At 37.6% G+C, this 18,217-nt stretch overlaps 1 protein-coding gene across 6 annotated transcripts in view; it reads right to left on the bottom strand.

Moving 5' to 3' along the window:
• The window catches only part of SLC44A1 (solute carrier family 44 member 1), a 210,013-nt gene that overhangs the window by 131,735 nt on the left and 60,061 nt on the right, over positions 1-18,217 (bottom strand). The window lies entirely within an intron of this gene.

Below are 18,217 nucleotides of genomic sequence, written 5' to 3'. Positions count from 1 at the left end.
TACCTCCCTGACCTCACTCCCCCAGGTCTCCAGTCTGTCCTCAAACAGCCCGGCACACTCTCACATGAGGCCTTTGCACCTCTGTCTGCCTGGAATGTTCCTTCCTCAGATAGCAGCATGGCTATTGTTAGCTCCTCCACTTGCTTCAAGCCTTCACTTAAAAGTCACCTTCTCAAAGAAGCCTTCCCTGACCACCCTATCTAAAATACCATCTCTCTACTCTGATGCACCTTATCCATCTTTCTTGCCTTGTTTCTCCTCAACACTTACACTCAATAAGACAATGTATATTTTACTTATTTATCTGTTTATTATCTTTCTCCATTGGTAGAGTATTAGCTCCCAGAAGGCAGAGATATTTAACTGTTTAATTCATCACTATATGCTCAGTGCCTACAATAGTGCCTGGAATAAGAAAAGAGCTTCATTCTTATTTGTTGAATTAATAAATGGGTGGTAAGTGTGTAAGACTTTACCAAGTGTGGCAAGAGTAGAGGGAAGGTAAGGAAGAAGATATTTTAGGTAAAAAGAGACAACTCTCATTCATTCAACAGAAATTTACTGAACACTTTGAGGTGCAGGGCTAAATAAGCACTAGTGATACAGTGAAAAGTAAGACCAACGCAAACCAGTGTCTCCCTTCCCAGCATTTATAGCCCAGAGAGTAGGGAGGCAATGACAAAACTGTGTGTAAATGCTTTAACAGAGAAAAGAGGATAGCAGAGGATGCATCAAAAGGGCCCTATGAATGGAGAGTCAGGATAGGAGTCCAGAAGAAAGAAAATCTACAGCCAGAACCTAAAGAGTGAGTAAGAGTTAGCAAGGTGTGGAGGAAGAGGGGTGGGAGCAGGGAGGGAAGAGGGCACGCAAAGGCGTATGAAGTGAGAGACAGCATGGCATTACTGAGAAAATGGAAACGGTCGGGAAGGTTGATACAGACAGTGATGCAAGAGACAGATGGCTGGACAGGCCATCTGGAACTAGATCACATAGGGCCTTGCAAGTGGTATTAAAGACGTCAGAAAGTTTGGAGTTCATTCTAAAGACACTAGGAAACCATTGAGAGTTCATCAGCTGCCATGGGGAGACAATTAAAGATAAGCAAGAGAGAAAGTAAGGAGACTTTCAGGAGGCTACTGAATCTCTACCAAGGAAGGATGACTTGGACTAGGGTGAGAAAGGGAATGAAAAGGAGATTTCAAGAGCACATAGGCATAATTAAGAAAACCCGGTAACTATACATGGAGAGGGAAAGGAAGAAATTAAGAAGGATGCTTAGCATCTGATTTAGGGCAGGGCAGCTAAGGCATCCTTGGTTTGGGCTCTTGTTCCATTCAATAAGACAGAGAACTCAGGAGGAGGAGGACAGTAAGGCGGGATAAAGACCATGATCCAACTTTAGACAATTTGAGTCAGGGGTGTCTGTGGGGTGTCCAAGTGGACCTAGACAGTTGGCTGTATTGTTCTAGCAGAGAAATCTGGACAAGAGACAGAGATTTTGGAATTATCAGCATATAAATGATAACCTCACCCCTAGGAGGGCATGAGATCACTAAAGTGAGTGTATGGGGTAAAGATTCTTATCCTAAGTGAAATCTGTGACTCTCCTGAAATTGTAAGCAAAATTTGGTACAAATTCACGTGTAGTTTTCTGAAGAGAGACTTCATAGTTCATAGTTTTGAACAGATTGTCAAAAGCCCCCAAAGAGATTAAAACTAAGAGTAAAGTAAGATGAGCAAAGAGCCAAAAGAGGTACCAACATTGCAAAACAAAGGCATGGGACTGGAAACCATGGGGAAAAAATGATTCTCCCGTTTAGCTCCAGTGTCTGTCTCCTCCTTATACTTGTTCATTAAAGGGAGAAACAATTGCAAGAATGGTAACCAAGAGTCAGATATCATATTGTGTTCCTTATACTAAACTAAGACAGAAAGAAAATTAAAACAGCCTTTTAAAAATATTTCATAAGAGCTACAAGAAAAATTTTCTATTTAATCTAGTTAACTAGAAGAATATACCTAAACCCAAGTTCATGGTCAACACTACACAAAGGGATGATTCTCAAAATCATCTTGTTCCAGTACTCAAAATAAATCCTATCTGCTAAGAGCCAAAGGCCAGAAATTTATTTTTCTTTTTAGTTTTAAGCTTTATTGAGATATAATTTGCTTACCATAAAATTCACCTGTAAACTGTATAATTCAATACAATGTTTTTAAGTGCATTTTACCAAGTTCATCCATCACCACAATCTAATATTAGAACATTGTCACCCCCAAAAGAAACCTTATACCCATTAGCAGTCACTTCCAATCCCCCCACACTCCCTAACCCCCAGACCTAGGCAACCACTAATCTATTTTCATTTCATAGATTTGCCTATTCTGAACATTTCATATGAATGTAATCATGTAATATGTGGTCTTTTGTGATTGGCTTCTTTGACTTGGCACAATGTTTTTGAGGTTTGTCCATGTTGTAGCATATATCTGTACTTCATGCCTTTTGATGGCTAAATAACATTCCTTTGTATGGATATACCACATTTTATTTATCCATTCATCAGCTGGTGCACATTTGTGTTGTTTTCTCTTTTTGGCTATTATGAATAATGCTGCTATGGACATCTGTATACAAGTCTTTGTGTGGACATATGTTTTTATTTCTTTTGGGTAGATACCAAGGAGTGGAATTGCTAGGTCATATGGTAACTCCATGTTTAATATTTTGAGGAACTGCCAGACTATTTCCCAGAGTAGCTGCACCTGTTTTGTTCCCACCAGCAATGTAAGAGGGATCCAATTTTTCCACATTCTTGCCAACATTTAACTGTATGCCTTTTTTATTATAACTATTCTAGTGGATGTGAAGTGGTAACTCACTGTGGTTTTGATTTGCATTTCCTTGATGACAAATGATGTTGAGCATCTTTTCATGTGCTTATTGGTCATTGATCTCTCCTCTTTGGAGACATATCCATTCAAATCCTTTGCCCATCACAGATCTCTTTTTAATCTTTGAGAAAGACAGAGTAAGGCAGAGAAAGGTACTAGATACTATCACAACAGTATGAAAAAATTATATTAGAAGAAAAAATAGGGATAAAAGTAGTGAAGGAAGAGTGTTTAGAAAGTACAGGAGTCAAAGGACTAGAAGTGAAAGAATGACTCCAGTGGGCAAAGAAGAACACCCAAGCCAGAAGGAGAGAAGGCTGTGGTCAGAATGGGGAATTCTTGAATCAGGCTGAATTGATTTAAGGGTGATGATGAAGATGAAGTTGTGACTACAGAACAGTGAATCCTGAAAACCCCCACTGGGAAGAAATTAAAACAGTTCCCACGTCTAGGGTGAGAATCAATGAGACAGAAGATGTGAAAGTGCTCTGTAAACTACACAAATGTAAGGTTGGTTAAAATAGCTGTGTTTTTCCCAACTGGGTTAAAAGCTTTGATAAGTAACTTTGAAACTTGTTTTGGAAGATGGTAATAATGAAGATGATTATAATAAATAGCAGTTAACATTTATGGTTCCAGGCAATGTGCTAAGGAGTAGACATCATTTATCATACTCATTCCTCCAAAACACCCTAGGAAGTAGGTACTACTATTATCTTCACTTTACAAATGAAGATCTTTAAGCCAAACATATTCATGTTTTTCTCTCTAGTGCAAACCATCCTTGGTTATAGTGTAAACCATAACTGGTTACCTGCCTACTTATAGATACATCCCAATTTCATGGAAAATCTTACCTATCAGAGAAAAACTACAAATACTATTCTCACTGCATTGCTTTTTTCTTTATATCAGAGAATCAAAGTTTTTGATAATCAAACATGCCTACCTTGGTACTATTTTATTTCTTTACTGCTTCAACAATGTATAAATGATCTCCTCTCCATAACAAAGGTAAGTACATAATGTTTGTTTAAAAATATTTAACTCATCTGGGATCTATTCCACATGGAATGTGATTAAGATAGAGCTAAATGCAGTTTTCTTCATATTATCATTCAACAATGTTTTTTATTAAACACTGATCGCTTTTCTCATATATTAAACCACTATGAGTTTATTTCTGATATTTCTATTTTGTTTCCATCACTATTATTAACACACATTCAGGTAGTCTTGTTAATATACTTTGGAATACGTTTTGGTCTTGAATGGCAAAACTCCCTTTGTGCCTCTCTAAGCTACACAATCCTTAATTAGATAATGACAACTATACACATATAATCCTTACTCAGACAATGAGTAACCCCTCCCCCCTACACATTTTGTCTGGCCAGTACACTAATTGCCAGTATTTAAAGATCAGTAGGGCTTCCCTGGCAGTGCAGTGGTTAAGAATCCATCTGCCAATGCAGGGGACATGGGTTCAAGCCCTGGACCGGGAAGATCCCACATGCTGCAGAGAGAGCAGCTAAGCCCGTGTGCCACAACTACTGAGCTTGCACTCTACAGCCCGTGAGCCACAACTACTGAGCCCACGTGCCACAACTACTGAAGCCCGCACACCTAGAGCCGTGCTCCGCAACAAGAGAAGCCACCACAATGAGAAGCCTGCACAGCGCAGCGAAGAGTAGCCCCCCACTCACAGCAACTAGAGAAAGCCCACGCTCAGCAACAAAAACCCAATGCAGCCAAAAATAAATTAATTAATTAAATTAAGTAAAATAAATAAAATAAAAATCAGTAGATGATAGGTGCTATGGTCTGAATGTGTCCCCCCAAAATTCACATGTTGAATTCTAACCCCCAAAGGTGATGGTATTAGGAGGTATAGGGGCCTTTGGGAGGTGATTAGGTCCTAAGCATGCCTATAAATTTCTGGCTTCTCTTGAAAAATTAGTATCACTGGGCCCATGTACCCACATGCCAAGAATTAGCTAGAATCAATCAGCCACTACCTCCCCTCCTTCATATGGGCACACACATATAAAGTTCAAAGTGTCCAACATTCCCTGTTGTCTTATCCCAGGCCACCTAAGTGACTAACAGTGTCTGCCTAAAGGCTTTTGAATTGCAACTTCTGGTAAAACCTACGAGTTTCCCCTCTCTGCCTTCAAAGCCAGAAAGTTCACAGTTAATTTGATGATCAACTTCAGTAACCACACTTAACCTAGATTTCTGGTCTAATCTTTTCTCTACTTCCATGGTATGGCTCCTGATCTTTATCTTCATTTAATTATCTTAAAATATATGCACCGAATTCTAACCGTCTCAAATAATTTTATGAACAAGAATAACTTTTAAAAACATTTGTCCCCTGAAGTTCTTGCCTGCTCCTTTATTGTGTGATTTATACTATCACTCAAATTCAATTCAACATCCTATTGAGATCTTAACTGGTATTATATTAAATCTATAAATTAACTTCGTTAGTATTGTCGTTTTTATCATATTAAGACCACTCAACCAGGAGTAGACTATATTTCTCTTACTATTTGTTTTCTTTTTTTCTATTGAAGTATTATAATGCTCTGTATTTGGCCCTATATCTTGTTAGATTTTTTAATAAAACAAGTATCTTTTTCATTACGTTTTGTCTACTGATAAAATAAATGACTGAATTCAGTTAGGCATATTTTTATAACCCATGATTTAAGCATCTCATTTCAAGACATGGTTTTGTTGAATCTCCTAAACATTCAGGATACAGTCCCTGGTCATTGACAAATAGCATTATTTTTCTCTCTACTGATCTACACACATTTCACTTATCTCTTTTATATGATTTGTTGCAACTATTTACTTAAAATAATACTATAAAAAAGGTGACATCCTTATTATGTTTAATTTTAAATAGACTATTTCTCCATAATATTGGTACCTGCCACTACTATAAACTCCATAAACTTCCCTCATGCCCTCAGACTTAAAATGAAATCTATTTCTGACAGAAGTGCGAAGGTAATTCAATGGGGAAGATAATCTTTTCAATAAATGCTGCAGAAATAACTAGATTTTTGTAAGGGAAACACAAACAAACCTTGACCTCTCGCACTGTACACAAACATTAAACATAAGTGCTAAATAAAAAAACTTCTGGGGGCTTCCCTGGTGGCACAGCGGTTGAGAATCTGCCTGCCAATGCAGGGGACACGGGTTCGAGCCCTGATCTGGGAGGATCCCACATGCCGCGGAGCAACTGGGCCCGTGAGCCACAACTACTGAGCCTGCACGTCTGGAGCCTGTGCTCTGCCACCGGAGAGGCTGCGATAGTGAGAGGCCCGCGCACCGTGATGAAGAGTGGCCCCCGCTCGCCACAACTAGAGAAAGCCCTCGCACAGAAACGAAGACCCAACACAGCCAAAAATAAATAAATAAACAAATAAATTAAAAAAAAAAACAACCAACTTCCAGAAGAAAACAAAAAAATCTTTGTGACTTTAGGGTACAGCAATGATTTCTTAGAACAGAAAAGGCATGAACCATTAAAAAGACACATTTTTGTGTGATGTTTTTAAAATTTATCTCATGGATAAATTAGACTTCATCAAAATTAAAAACTTTCATTTGTCGAAAGATACCATCAAGAAAATGAAAAGGAAAACCTCATAATAGAGGAATATTTACAGAACATGCCCAACAAAGGTCTTTTATCTAGTATACATAAAGAACTCATAACTTATTAAAACAAACAAACCAATTTATTTAAAAATGTGTAAATGACTTAAATACTTTGCAAAAGAAGATATATGGATGGTCAACTAGCACTTAAGATGCTCAACATCATCAGTCACTAGACATATGAAAATTAAAACCACAGGAACATACCACTACACATGTACTAGAATAGTTAAGATTAAATAGCCTGATAATATGAAATGTTAGTGAGGAGATGGAGCAGCTGTAACTCTCCTCCTTTCCTAGCGGGAATGCAAAACAGTTTGGTAATATCTTATAAAGTTAAACATAGCCTCACCATATGACTTGGTAATCCCAATCTTAGGTATCTACCCAAGAGTAATGAAACAGACCTTCATACAACATCATATACACACATTTTCAAAGCAGTGTTATTCACAATAGAAAAAAATAATGTTAAGCATGGAAAACACACACACACACACACACACACACACCCAACCAAAAACTGGTGAACAGATAAACAAAACGTGATATATTCACACAATGAAATACTACTCAGGAATTTAAAAGGAACAAACTACTGACATATTTAACAACATGGATGAATCTCAGATTATTATGCTATGTGAAAAAAAGTGAGAAAATACTACACACTGTGTGACTCCATGTATATATATGAAATTCTAGAAAAGGCAAAACTATACTGACAGAAAGCAGATCAGTGGTTATTTGGGGACAAGGATGGGACATGGATTGACTGCAACTGAGCATGAGGTAATTTTCTGGGGGTAAAAGAAGTATGGATTATGATGGTATATACATGACTGTATAGTTACCAAAACTGTACACTTAAAATGGATAAATTATTATACGTAAGTTATACCTCAGTAAGACTATATTTTAAATTTCATCTTGAAAATGCATTTTACAAAATCCAACTTAATCTAAAGAGTCCCAGTGGGTAGTAACAAATTTAACCTACTCAGAAAGAGGTCTGGACTTTGCCCTGGGCTTTTGGGAGTTAACCTCTAAGCTTTGTAGGAGTGTCTTTATTTGCCTGGGGATTTAGGTTATGGCAGGTAGTCAACAATGTGAAGGTTGGAGGTGGGCCTCACCAGATAGGATTTAGGGTGGAAGTTGACCACTCTTAGAAAGATCAGCAATGTCATATAGACCAGGAGTTTTGGATCATATGGTATTAGCCTGACCAGAAGGGGCTGAGACTGAGTCAGCCACACGGGTAATGAATCATGCTTGCATAATGGAGCCTTAATAAAAATTCTGAATGCTGAAGCTTGGCTGAGCTTCCCAGGTGGCAATACTCCATGCATATTACCACACATCAATGCCAAGCAAGTAACATGCCCTGACTCCAGGGGGAGAGAACAACAGTACCAGCTTCTCTTGTTAGCATCTCCTTACATCTGTTTGCTTTTCCTTATAATAAACTGTAACTGTGAGTGTAATAGATTTCAGTAAGTTCTGTGAGGGCTTCTGGAAAATTATCGAACCTAAGGGTGGTCTTGTGGACCCCTGAACTTGCACTTGGTGTCAGAAGTGAGTGTGGTCATGTGTGGACTGTATACCCTCTAACTTCTCAGTTGCCCTCAACTCTCACATCCAGATAAACATAAGTAGGTTGCAAATTGATGACTATAAAATTCAGTTGAAGTGGTTCATAATAACCTAAAGTATATTGCAAAGGTCATATCCATAAGCTTATGTACAATGACAAAATAACAAAGAACTTTTACAGCTGTCTGGTTAACCTGGAACCAACCCAAGTAGTAAGACTCTGGGTTGAGGATGTGTAATCAGTTGTTTAACTTAGATATGTCAAGTATACAACCTAGGCAGGTAACACAGAGAAACCAATCATCCCTCCCTTGCCTAGGTGTATGTCTATCATCTAATTCTGTTGAGTGGCTTTTTACTTCCTTATTTAGAATCTGCTCAACATTTTGACTTTCAAGTCCTGAATTTCCTATGGCATGAACTTGGATCTCTTCTTTCAAATTGCTAGCAGTATTATCCAGAGTAAGTATTCTCCTAAAGGAAGAATTTCACTAGCAATACAGACATTACTTCGTAAAAAGTGTTTTAAAAACTCAGGATAAAGAGGGTGTAATCATGAAATGACAAAAACTGTTTTCCAAAGATGCCATCATAAATCTGCTTTCTGAAAATTTAACTATCATTTTCACAACTTCCACGAGAGAAAAATGAAAAATTAGGAGAAAACTGCATAAATAATACAGTAAGTTTCCATAGAACACCATAAATGTTACTGTTTCCAAATGCTTGTAAATTTGTGGGCAAATGCGTCCACAAATGCAAGTTCAAGTGAAGTTTCTATCTAGGCTGCTCTTTTTTGTGTCAAGCCAAACTAGGACAGGTGGTAGGTTAATGTTGCAGTCAGAGAGTATTTGACAGGAGGGCACAGAGGAGAGTGCTTTCCCTCGAAGAAAAGGCAAACTCAACAAAGGCTCAAAGTATCTCCATTTGTTCAAACTTATCCCTAAGTGTGGGAATGAGCAGATATCTACTGGGCTGCTCTGAAGACTACCCGGGACACTACATAAAACCCAGCACAATGGATAAATGTGCTACCTCTGTTCTCCTAAGTTTCTACAACTCCACAAGACAGAGCTGGGAGCTCCTTACTGTGTGCACCAGTTTTCATCAGGCTTTAGGTTGGCCTGCAGAACCCCAACCTGCAGACGATGTTCTTCAGCCAACAAGAACCAAGCTTAGCATTCTAATCAGAATCTCATCCTCACTACAGGTGGGCTCTTGGAGCTGCCTCTTGGCCCAAGAACCCACATGACCATCCATCATCAGCTCCCTCCTGCACCATCATCACTATGTGTGCCCTCCTTCCACAGATCTACTTTATTTGATTTTTCCCCTGCTAGAATGCAAGTTCTGCTCTGAACCCCCAACTCACCTAACTGGGGCTCTAAAAAAACCCTACTTTGAATGACTCTGTTCCTGAACCCCCAGTCATTGGGTGAGAGATTCTCCAACCCACATGGACAATCTAGAACTAAGAGGCAACCCTAAAGAAGGGGAAGTCAAAAACATTGAAGCATGAGAAGGATTTGACCCACTGTTGTTGAAGGAAAGGGACCATAAGCCACAGAATATATAGGCTACAGAATACATAGGTTACCTCTGGAAGCTGAGAATGACCCCTGGCTGACAGCCAGCAAGGAAATGGAAGCTCGCCCTACAGCCACATGGAACTGAACTCTGCCAACAGCCTGAATGAACTTGGAAGAAGATTCATTCCCCAGAGCCTCTAGTAAGGAATACAGCCCTGCCAACCCTCCGATGTCAGCCTTGTGAAACCTGGGGCAGGGAACCAGCTGAGCCGTGCTGTGCACAGAATTCTGATTTACAAAACTTTATTGTTTTAAGGCACTTAGTTTGTGGCAATTTGTTACAGAAGCAGTGGAACTGAACACAATAGTGCCCCCAGTGCTACCACCAAATTGCCTTATTTTCCTGCCCCCACCAGCCTGCAGTTAGGAACCCAGGAAACTGGAGTCACCCAGCTTTCAATATACAACACTTTTATAGGATGCCCCACACTGCACTGTCATAGTTTATCTGTGTATTTTGTCTTTCTCACTAGAACGCAAGCTCTTCAAGGACAGGGACTGTGAATTCCTTTTTTTTTAACTCTAATTTTTTTTCATTGCCCAAATAATATACACTGATGGTAGAAAACTTAGGAAAAAAAGAAGCATGAAAGAAAATTTAAATGACCCATAATTCAACAGTTACTATTCAACAGTTAATAATTCAACTGTTAATATTTTCATGTCATTCTATACTTTATTATGTACATGTATTTTTCATATATATAAATAAAAATCACACTATATATACTGATTTATAACTTTATTTTCCCCTTAATAATGTTATGTGGATATTCCACGTCAATGGACATAATTCTATACCATCATTTTTACCGTTCCATAGTATTCAGACTGGGCCAGGTCCTCCTGTTATAACCACTCTGGTGCCCTTATATCTCGCCCTTCATAACACTTTTGACAGCTGTAATAACATTTGTGATTGTATGATGATATTATTAAGTTCTGTTTTCTCTACTAGATTGTAATTTCCATGAGATAAAAGAGTGTGCCTATTTTTCTCAGGAGTATAATCTCCAATGCCTAACCCAAAGAAGATGGCCAAGAAATATAATTCATGAATGAATGAATTAATTAAAGCAAACCTCTTTTTTCAGCCATTTAGGTTGTTTCCTATTTTGTTATTCTTAATAGAGGTTTTTAGCACACAGTAGATTTTCAATAAATGTTTGCTGACAACTAAATAAAATAATAAACAGAATTTTAAGGAATGGTGAAGGATAGTCATTCAGTGGGCAGTAATTTGATTTAAGTCATTGGGAGGAAAAGAAATATGCCCTAGTGATGTAAACATGAAGAACTGTACATAGCTGATAAAAGGATCCTCAAAGTGAATATTCTAGCAAATTTTCTCTTTACTTTTCTAGTCTTTTTTTTTTTCAAACAGAGACAGGTATGCATAGTCAACAAGATTTGATAACTCTTTAAAAAGTCTTCAAAAGAGGCCTATGTTTTATATGATAACTAATTTTTTTTTAAGTTCTTCCTAAAATATATGGTTATATGGCATAGTATAGGCCCAGAAAGCTTGGCAATCTGGTCATGAGTAGTTTAAAATGTGAACACATTCTTCATATGGGTATAATATCACTACCAACCCCCTAAATAATAAATAAGACATCATAAAAGTTAATAAGCTTTATATAGTATTGTACATCAATTATACTTCAATTAAAAAAAAAAAAAGAAACCAGGGGAAAAAAGTTAATAAGGTAATGAGCAATCATGGGATAGACTGAACCAGACACTAAACCTACAGAATTCTGAGATTCAGTGGCCACTAAAGTCCTATTCTTTTTTTTTTTTAATATTTTATTTATTTATTTATTTGGCTATGCCAGGTCTTAGTTGCAGCATGCGGGATCTAGTTCCCTGACCAGTGATCGAACCTGGCCCCCTGCACTGCAAGCGCAGAGTCTTAACCACTGGACCACCAGGGAAGTCCCTGAAGTCCTATTCTGTATCCATGTAGAGATTATAAAAATAGACAGTTTCTTTAAAATAAGACTATTGCCTATTAAATAATCAATGATCTTACTAAGAAAGTAACATTGCCAGTTTTAAGCTACATGTTTTTCAGTGAATATTTAACACATACAAATGGTAAAAATATACAAATGTGAAATGAGAATAATGCATTTCATCATTAAAATTCATATTCTTTATCTTACAGAGAAAGAAACACACAAGATTGCCTCCAAATTATTCAAAGCCTTCAGAGACTGTATAGGTGCTTTGGTTCCTCACAAAGTTTCTTTAGTTATAACTTTATTGATTTATATAACCTACCCTTTCTTCTTTGCATGTTCTACTAAAAGTTTCTTTCATCTTTAAATGTTGGAAGGGAGAGGCCCCAAAAGTGAAAAAGGTGAGAAAGTAGAATCACTGTGTAGCTTACCAGAGACAGTATAGCATATAGCAAAGAGCACTAGACTAAGCATGGAGAGTGGAGAGCTAGTCCTGGTATTACTGTCTTTGTCAAGTCACTGATGTTTCCTAGACCCCAGTTTCTTCACCTATAAAATGAAGGGGCTCAGTGATCTCAAGGGCCCTTCCAGCACAAACATTCTAAGCTGTGGATTTCTGGGGAATGAGACAGTTAAAGAAAAGAAGTAAAACTCACGCTAGATACCCTGCTTAAGATTATGAAGGTAACTGAAAAAGGTCTCAAATAAAATGCCCCCTATGGATTTTACTCACACATGCATGCCATCAACCTCCTCAGACCTCTACTTCCTGTACATCTTGTTGACACTGATTTATCTGAAATCTGAGAGGCATTTTAGGGCCACAGAGCCTTTATCAGTGATTGGGACTTTAATGGCTTCCTTAGAGAAAAGCCAAAAAGATAAAGAAGAACGTTAGATTTGTGCAAAAAAAAAACACACAAAAAAAATTTGTGTATTAGAGGTACCTTCAGAACCTCTGCAGAAAGATCAATATTGATAAGTGAGATAAGCTGAGAAAATTTCTTAGAGCAACAAAGAAAGTGGACACTAAGCTGTGTGTTAGGATTGTTTACAGAATGGAGAACAGAGTTCTATTAATAATATAATGCCTATATCAAAATGATTAAAAGCAGTTCCCTACATACCCTCACCCGGCTTTACAATAGCCTATGTATACTAAGAGCCACCGCCACCTTGCCTTAGCCTCTCCCATCCCAAGCAACCAGAAAAGGGGACTATCCGTGGAGGAAACACAGTACCTCCCCTCCTCCAATCGTCTTACCAGGGGTCAACAGAGCTAGATACTTTGCCCCCATATAGTCCTCACATACACTAATTCAGGTATCTTAGAACTAGAAGCATTTCTGCTTTATCCAAATTGATAAGGATAAAGCAGAGATTTGATGGATGATTTCATTTTGCAAATCAAAACTATAATGATATCACCTCACACCAGTCAGAATGGCCATCATCAAAAAATCTACAAAAAATAAATGCTGGAGAGGGTGTGGAGAAAAGGTAACCCTCTACACTGTTGGTGGGAATGTAAATTGGCACAGTCACTATGGAGAACAGTATGGAGGTTCCTGAAAAAACTAAAAATAGAGTTGCCATATGATCCAGCAATCCCACTCCTGGGCATATATCTAGAGAAAAACATGGTTTGAAAGGATACATGCGCCCCAATGTTCATTGCAGCACTGTATACAATAGCCAAGACATGGAAGCAACCTAAATGTCCATCGACAGATGAATGGATAAAGAAGATGTGGTATATATATATATATATAATGGAATACTACTCAGCCATAAAAAGAATGAAATAATGCCATTTGCAGCAACATGGATGGACCTGGAGATTATCATACTAAGTGAAGTAAGTCAGACAGAGAAAGACAAATGTCATATGATATCACTTATATGCGGAATCTAAAAAAAAATTATTCAAATGAACTTATTTACAAAACAGAAACAGATTCACAGACTTAGAGAATGAACTTATGGTTACCAGCGGGGGAAGGAAGGAGGGAGGGATAGATTAGGAGTTTGGGATTGGCATGTACACACTGCTATATTTAAAAGATAACCAACAAGGACCTACTGTAAAAATAAATAAATAAATATAAATTTTAAATAAAATAAAAAAAGATGGGGCTTCCTTTCTGGGAACAATTTCTATAATAATAATGATTCTCTGTCTAAAAATTGACACATACACTCTAAGACTAACTTTATTTTATTTTTTTGTTTTTTGGTTTTTTTAAAATTTATTTATTTTTGGCTGTGTTGGGTCTTCATTGCTGCATGCGGGCTTTCTCTAGTTGCGGTGAGCGGGGCCTACTCTTTGCTGAGGTGTGCAGGCTTCTCATTGCAGTGGCTTCTCTTGTTGTGGAGCATGGGCTCTAGGCATGTGGGCTTCAGTAGTTGTGGCGCACAGGCTTAGCTGCTCCCAGGCATGTGGGATCTTCCCGAACTGGGGCTCAAACCCATGTCCCCTGCCTCGGCAGGCAGATTCTTAACCACTGCGCCACCAGGGAAGCCCTAAGACTAGCTTTATGGTTTTGAAAATGATAGGCAATCTAGAATGTGGCAGAAGAGATATGTTTTGGGAACTGCCAATCAGAGTTCAAAATATATTATTACCATTCCAATCCCCACTACCAAAAAAAAATGGCTATAAGCTACACCCGTGCTTTACAGTACCATTAATACCATAGCTCAGCTATAAATACAAGTCATTTTCTTCTCTGGGCCTTAGTTGGCACTCACAAATACTTGATGCAATGCTTTAAGGAGGTTACCTATTAGATAATCTTAAAGATCCCTTTCATCTCTGGCACTTTATGGTTCTAAGATAAATGAGCTTTTCTACATTGACCCAGAGTCAGAACTTTATTTATAGCATTGTTTCTATGCAGAAAAGTTTTATACATCTCAAGCAACTGACTTAAAAATCAACTTTGGGAACATAATCCATTTGAAGTTGAGGCCTTCCAGTATCTCATAAAATATTGTCTGCCATGTTCCTATACATCTTTATTACTACAGTAAATATTATTTGGAGAAGAAGAACACATTATAATTAGAATGATTAAAAAAATAAAACACAGCCTTTTCTTTACTACTATAGAATTCTTACGGTCTTCTTGGTATCTTAAATTTTCTGGTTAGAACAGGTCAAAGACATTTCCCTTCCCATGACTCTCTTGACTTACCTCCTTCCTATTTTATTGCAATTCAATAAGCCCTTATGAAACAACTCTTGGTTTCTGAAATTTGGGAGTCATACAAAACATGGTGCTCCAGGGAGACAGAGTTGGGTAGTGTGGCACTGAGACTCTTAAGATGCCCTAATTATCCCTACCTCCTATAATTCAGACCCCTCCCCTTAAGTTTGGGTTGGACCTGTGACTTGTTTCTAACCAGTAGAATATGGCAAAGGTGAGGGGATCTTACTTGCATAGTTACATTACATAAGACTGTAACTCCCATCTTGCTAGCAGAGTCTCTGTATTGACTCCCTCCCCATTGGCTTTGAAGTAAGCTGCCATGTGGAGAGGCCCACGTAGCATGCAACGAAGGTGGCCTCTGGCTGACAGCCAGTAAAGAGCTAAGGCTCTCGGCCTAACAATCCTCAAGGGGTATGTGCTGCCAAAAACCACCTGAGCTTGGAAGGGGAACTTCCCCAGTAGAACGCCAGCTCTGACCAACACCTTGATTGCAGCCTTCTGAGAGACTCTGAAGCAGGAGTCCAGCTAAGGCAAATCCAGATTCCTGACCCACAGGAACTGTGACATAATAAATGTCTCCTGTCGTAAGCCACTAAGTTTATGGAAATATTGTTACCTAGCAACTGATCACTAATACAAGCAGATAAGAAGCACGGTGTAATTAGAGAACAACTTAAAGGCAATAGAAATCCAAGTATAAAGTTCTGGGATAAAGTTAGTTTTGAAATATTCCATAGAGAGGGTATGAGACCCACATTCTTTCAAGAATTCAGATTGGCAGAGAGGTAGAGGGACAGCACAGAGGTAGAATAAACTGAATACCATGGACAATAGTATCACTACACTGAGAAACAGTGAGCTAAGACTGAAGAGGTACATTGGGTCTAGGTCACGGTAGGGCGAAGTGGGCTCATTTTCAATACTGTAGGTAATCACACAAAAGGAAAGGCTCTTGAGCAGGGAAATGACAGTAAAAAGTGCTTCAAAGAACTTAATCCTATCACAGTATAAAGGATGGAGAAGATTAGAGATAAGAAGACCAAGAATAGATATGCTGGCACAACAGTCTTCATCTGTTGTGAAGGGGTGGGGGGGGCTTTCACACTCATGAATAATCAAAGGCATGCAAATTAAAACTATAAAATACCACTTTGTGGTTGATCAGATTAGTACAAAAACTAATAATACTAGCAAAGATAAAGAAATCTCAGACACTTTGTTGGTGGGAATGTAAATGGAACAGACTGTATGGAAAGGCACTTAGTGATATGCATTAATAACCTTAAAATATTCAGATCCTCAGACTCAGTAATTCATTTTGAGAACATATTCAAAACAATAAATAAATTTATTTACTCATTCAACAAACGTTTGAGTGCCTACTACATTCCAGGTACTGAGGATACAGCAGTGAACAAAACAGACCTCACCTCTGCTTTCATGGAACTTAGAAGAGACCAACATTTAACAAATAATCACAAAATAAATGTATAATTGCACATATTACAGGATAAAATGAGACAAATTATGAGTTTAAAAAAGACCTTTCTGGGAAGTAACATTTATACTGAGAGCTGAAGGATGAATAGAATTTAGACACATGAAGAATAAGAGGATTTTTTTTTTTTTTCTGATAGAGGAAACAATATTCATGAAGGCAAGAAAGAGTTGTATTCAAGATTTTAGAGGATTCATTCATTAACTTATTCAACAACTATGTATGGAGGTTCTAGTAAGTACCAGGAACTAGGGGCTGAGGATAAGGGATGGGAGAAAATGATCAAGGTCAAGTTGAGGTAACAGCAGACAAAACAGGTATAAAAGTTTCTATAGGAATGGAAGGGCATGGTATTCATAATAAAGCCAAAGATGTATGTGTGAAAAAGGAGGAAACCAATGCATTTGGCAGGAAAAAAAAAAAAAAAAAAAGGATGGAGTATAGGTAACAAACACAAAGATTTTCTACCTCCTCTCAAATCCAAATAGTATAGACTTACCTGAGAAAGATACATTCAAAACAGTACCATTCATTTATTAAAAAAATTACTACTTATAGATAGAAATACTTAGATGGCTCAGTGCTAAAATGTTCATATGCAGAGAAGAAGAAGTAGAGATCAAAAATAAATTTTAAACATATATACATGAGTTAAGGCATAGCTATACTTGGGACACTACCCTACAGCTATCCATGAATGTGTCTCAATTGTGCTAAGCATTCAAGGAAAGGGAACCACTTTTTCGGAAAAATAATCAGGCTTTCTTTGCAAGAGGCCGAGATGTACATAGAATAATCCGAGGATATGAAATTAAAAACTGACCAAATGAACCTCTATAAGCTTAAGGATGAAGTGACAGTTACACAAACTTCATGGTAAGAATATGCTTGGAGTTATCAGCAAGTTAAAAAGGGAGCCATAAGAAAGATCATGACCTCATCTCAGCAGTAGACCTGAGGAAGTAGAGCCCTTTTCCTCCTGTCTCAATTATCTAAATGGAAATATTTCATGTTTGGTACATGTCAACAGCATTAAAGAGTTACAAATATTTGACACTACCTTCAAAAATATATACATATGCAGAACTCTATACTATTTTTGCAACTTCTCTATGAGTCTAAAATTATTTCAAAATAAGAAGTATGGGTAGATTTGCTACAACAAATAACACAAAGCTTAAAATTTGTGTTAATTTCATGAAGCAATCAAAAAGAAGGACAAATGAAACAATTCTCCAAGTTATGCTCTAAGAGTCCAATTTTCACTTCTCCTGTTAAGGGATGCAGGTACCTATCAAGAGAAAAGCCCATGGTCTGTCTTGGACATCCACTGCCCACCAGACTTTTGGGGAAGTCATTTCAATCTCTCTAAGCCTCTGCTACACCTACCCCACAGGTTGGTATTATATACTTTTTGACTATGGCATGCTATACAAGTATTCACTATCATTATTTAGAATTATTTATTTGAACTGCATTATTCCTTCATTAAATGGAGGAATATCTAAGATATGATGAACTACTTGGATTTTTTTCAAGTCTTTGCATTTATCAAATGAAACTTCTACTTAAGTAGGGGCCCAGATTTAACCAACAGATTTATCTAACAATAAATATAGTTATTATATCCCCCCAAATGTAATAGAACTACATTCTAAAAAATGTTTTTATCTGCTTTAGCCTTTTCCTATTAAGTTCATTAATGGAATTGGTTAACCTGTTACCTTAAAATTAATTCGGTTAATTCTGAAGACCTGTATTTATTTATTAGACCTGTCTAAT

This window comes from Balaenoptera borealis (genome assembly GCF_965194805.1).
Source record: "Balaenoptera borealis genome assembly, chromosome: 8".
Taxonomy (NCBI): Eukaryota; Metazoa; Chordata; class Mammalia; order Artiodactyla; family Balaenopteridae; genus Balaenoptera; species Balaenoptera borealis.
Note: the sequence above shows the minus strand (reverse complement) of the source record. Positions and strands in the feature narration are given on the sequence as shown.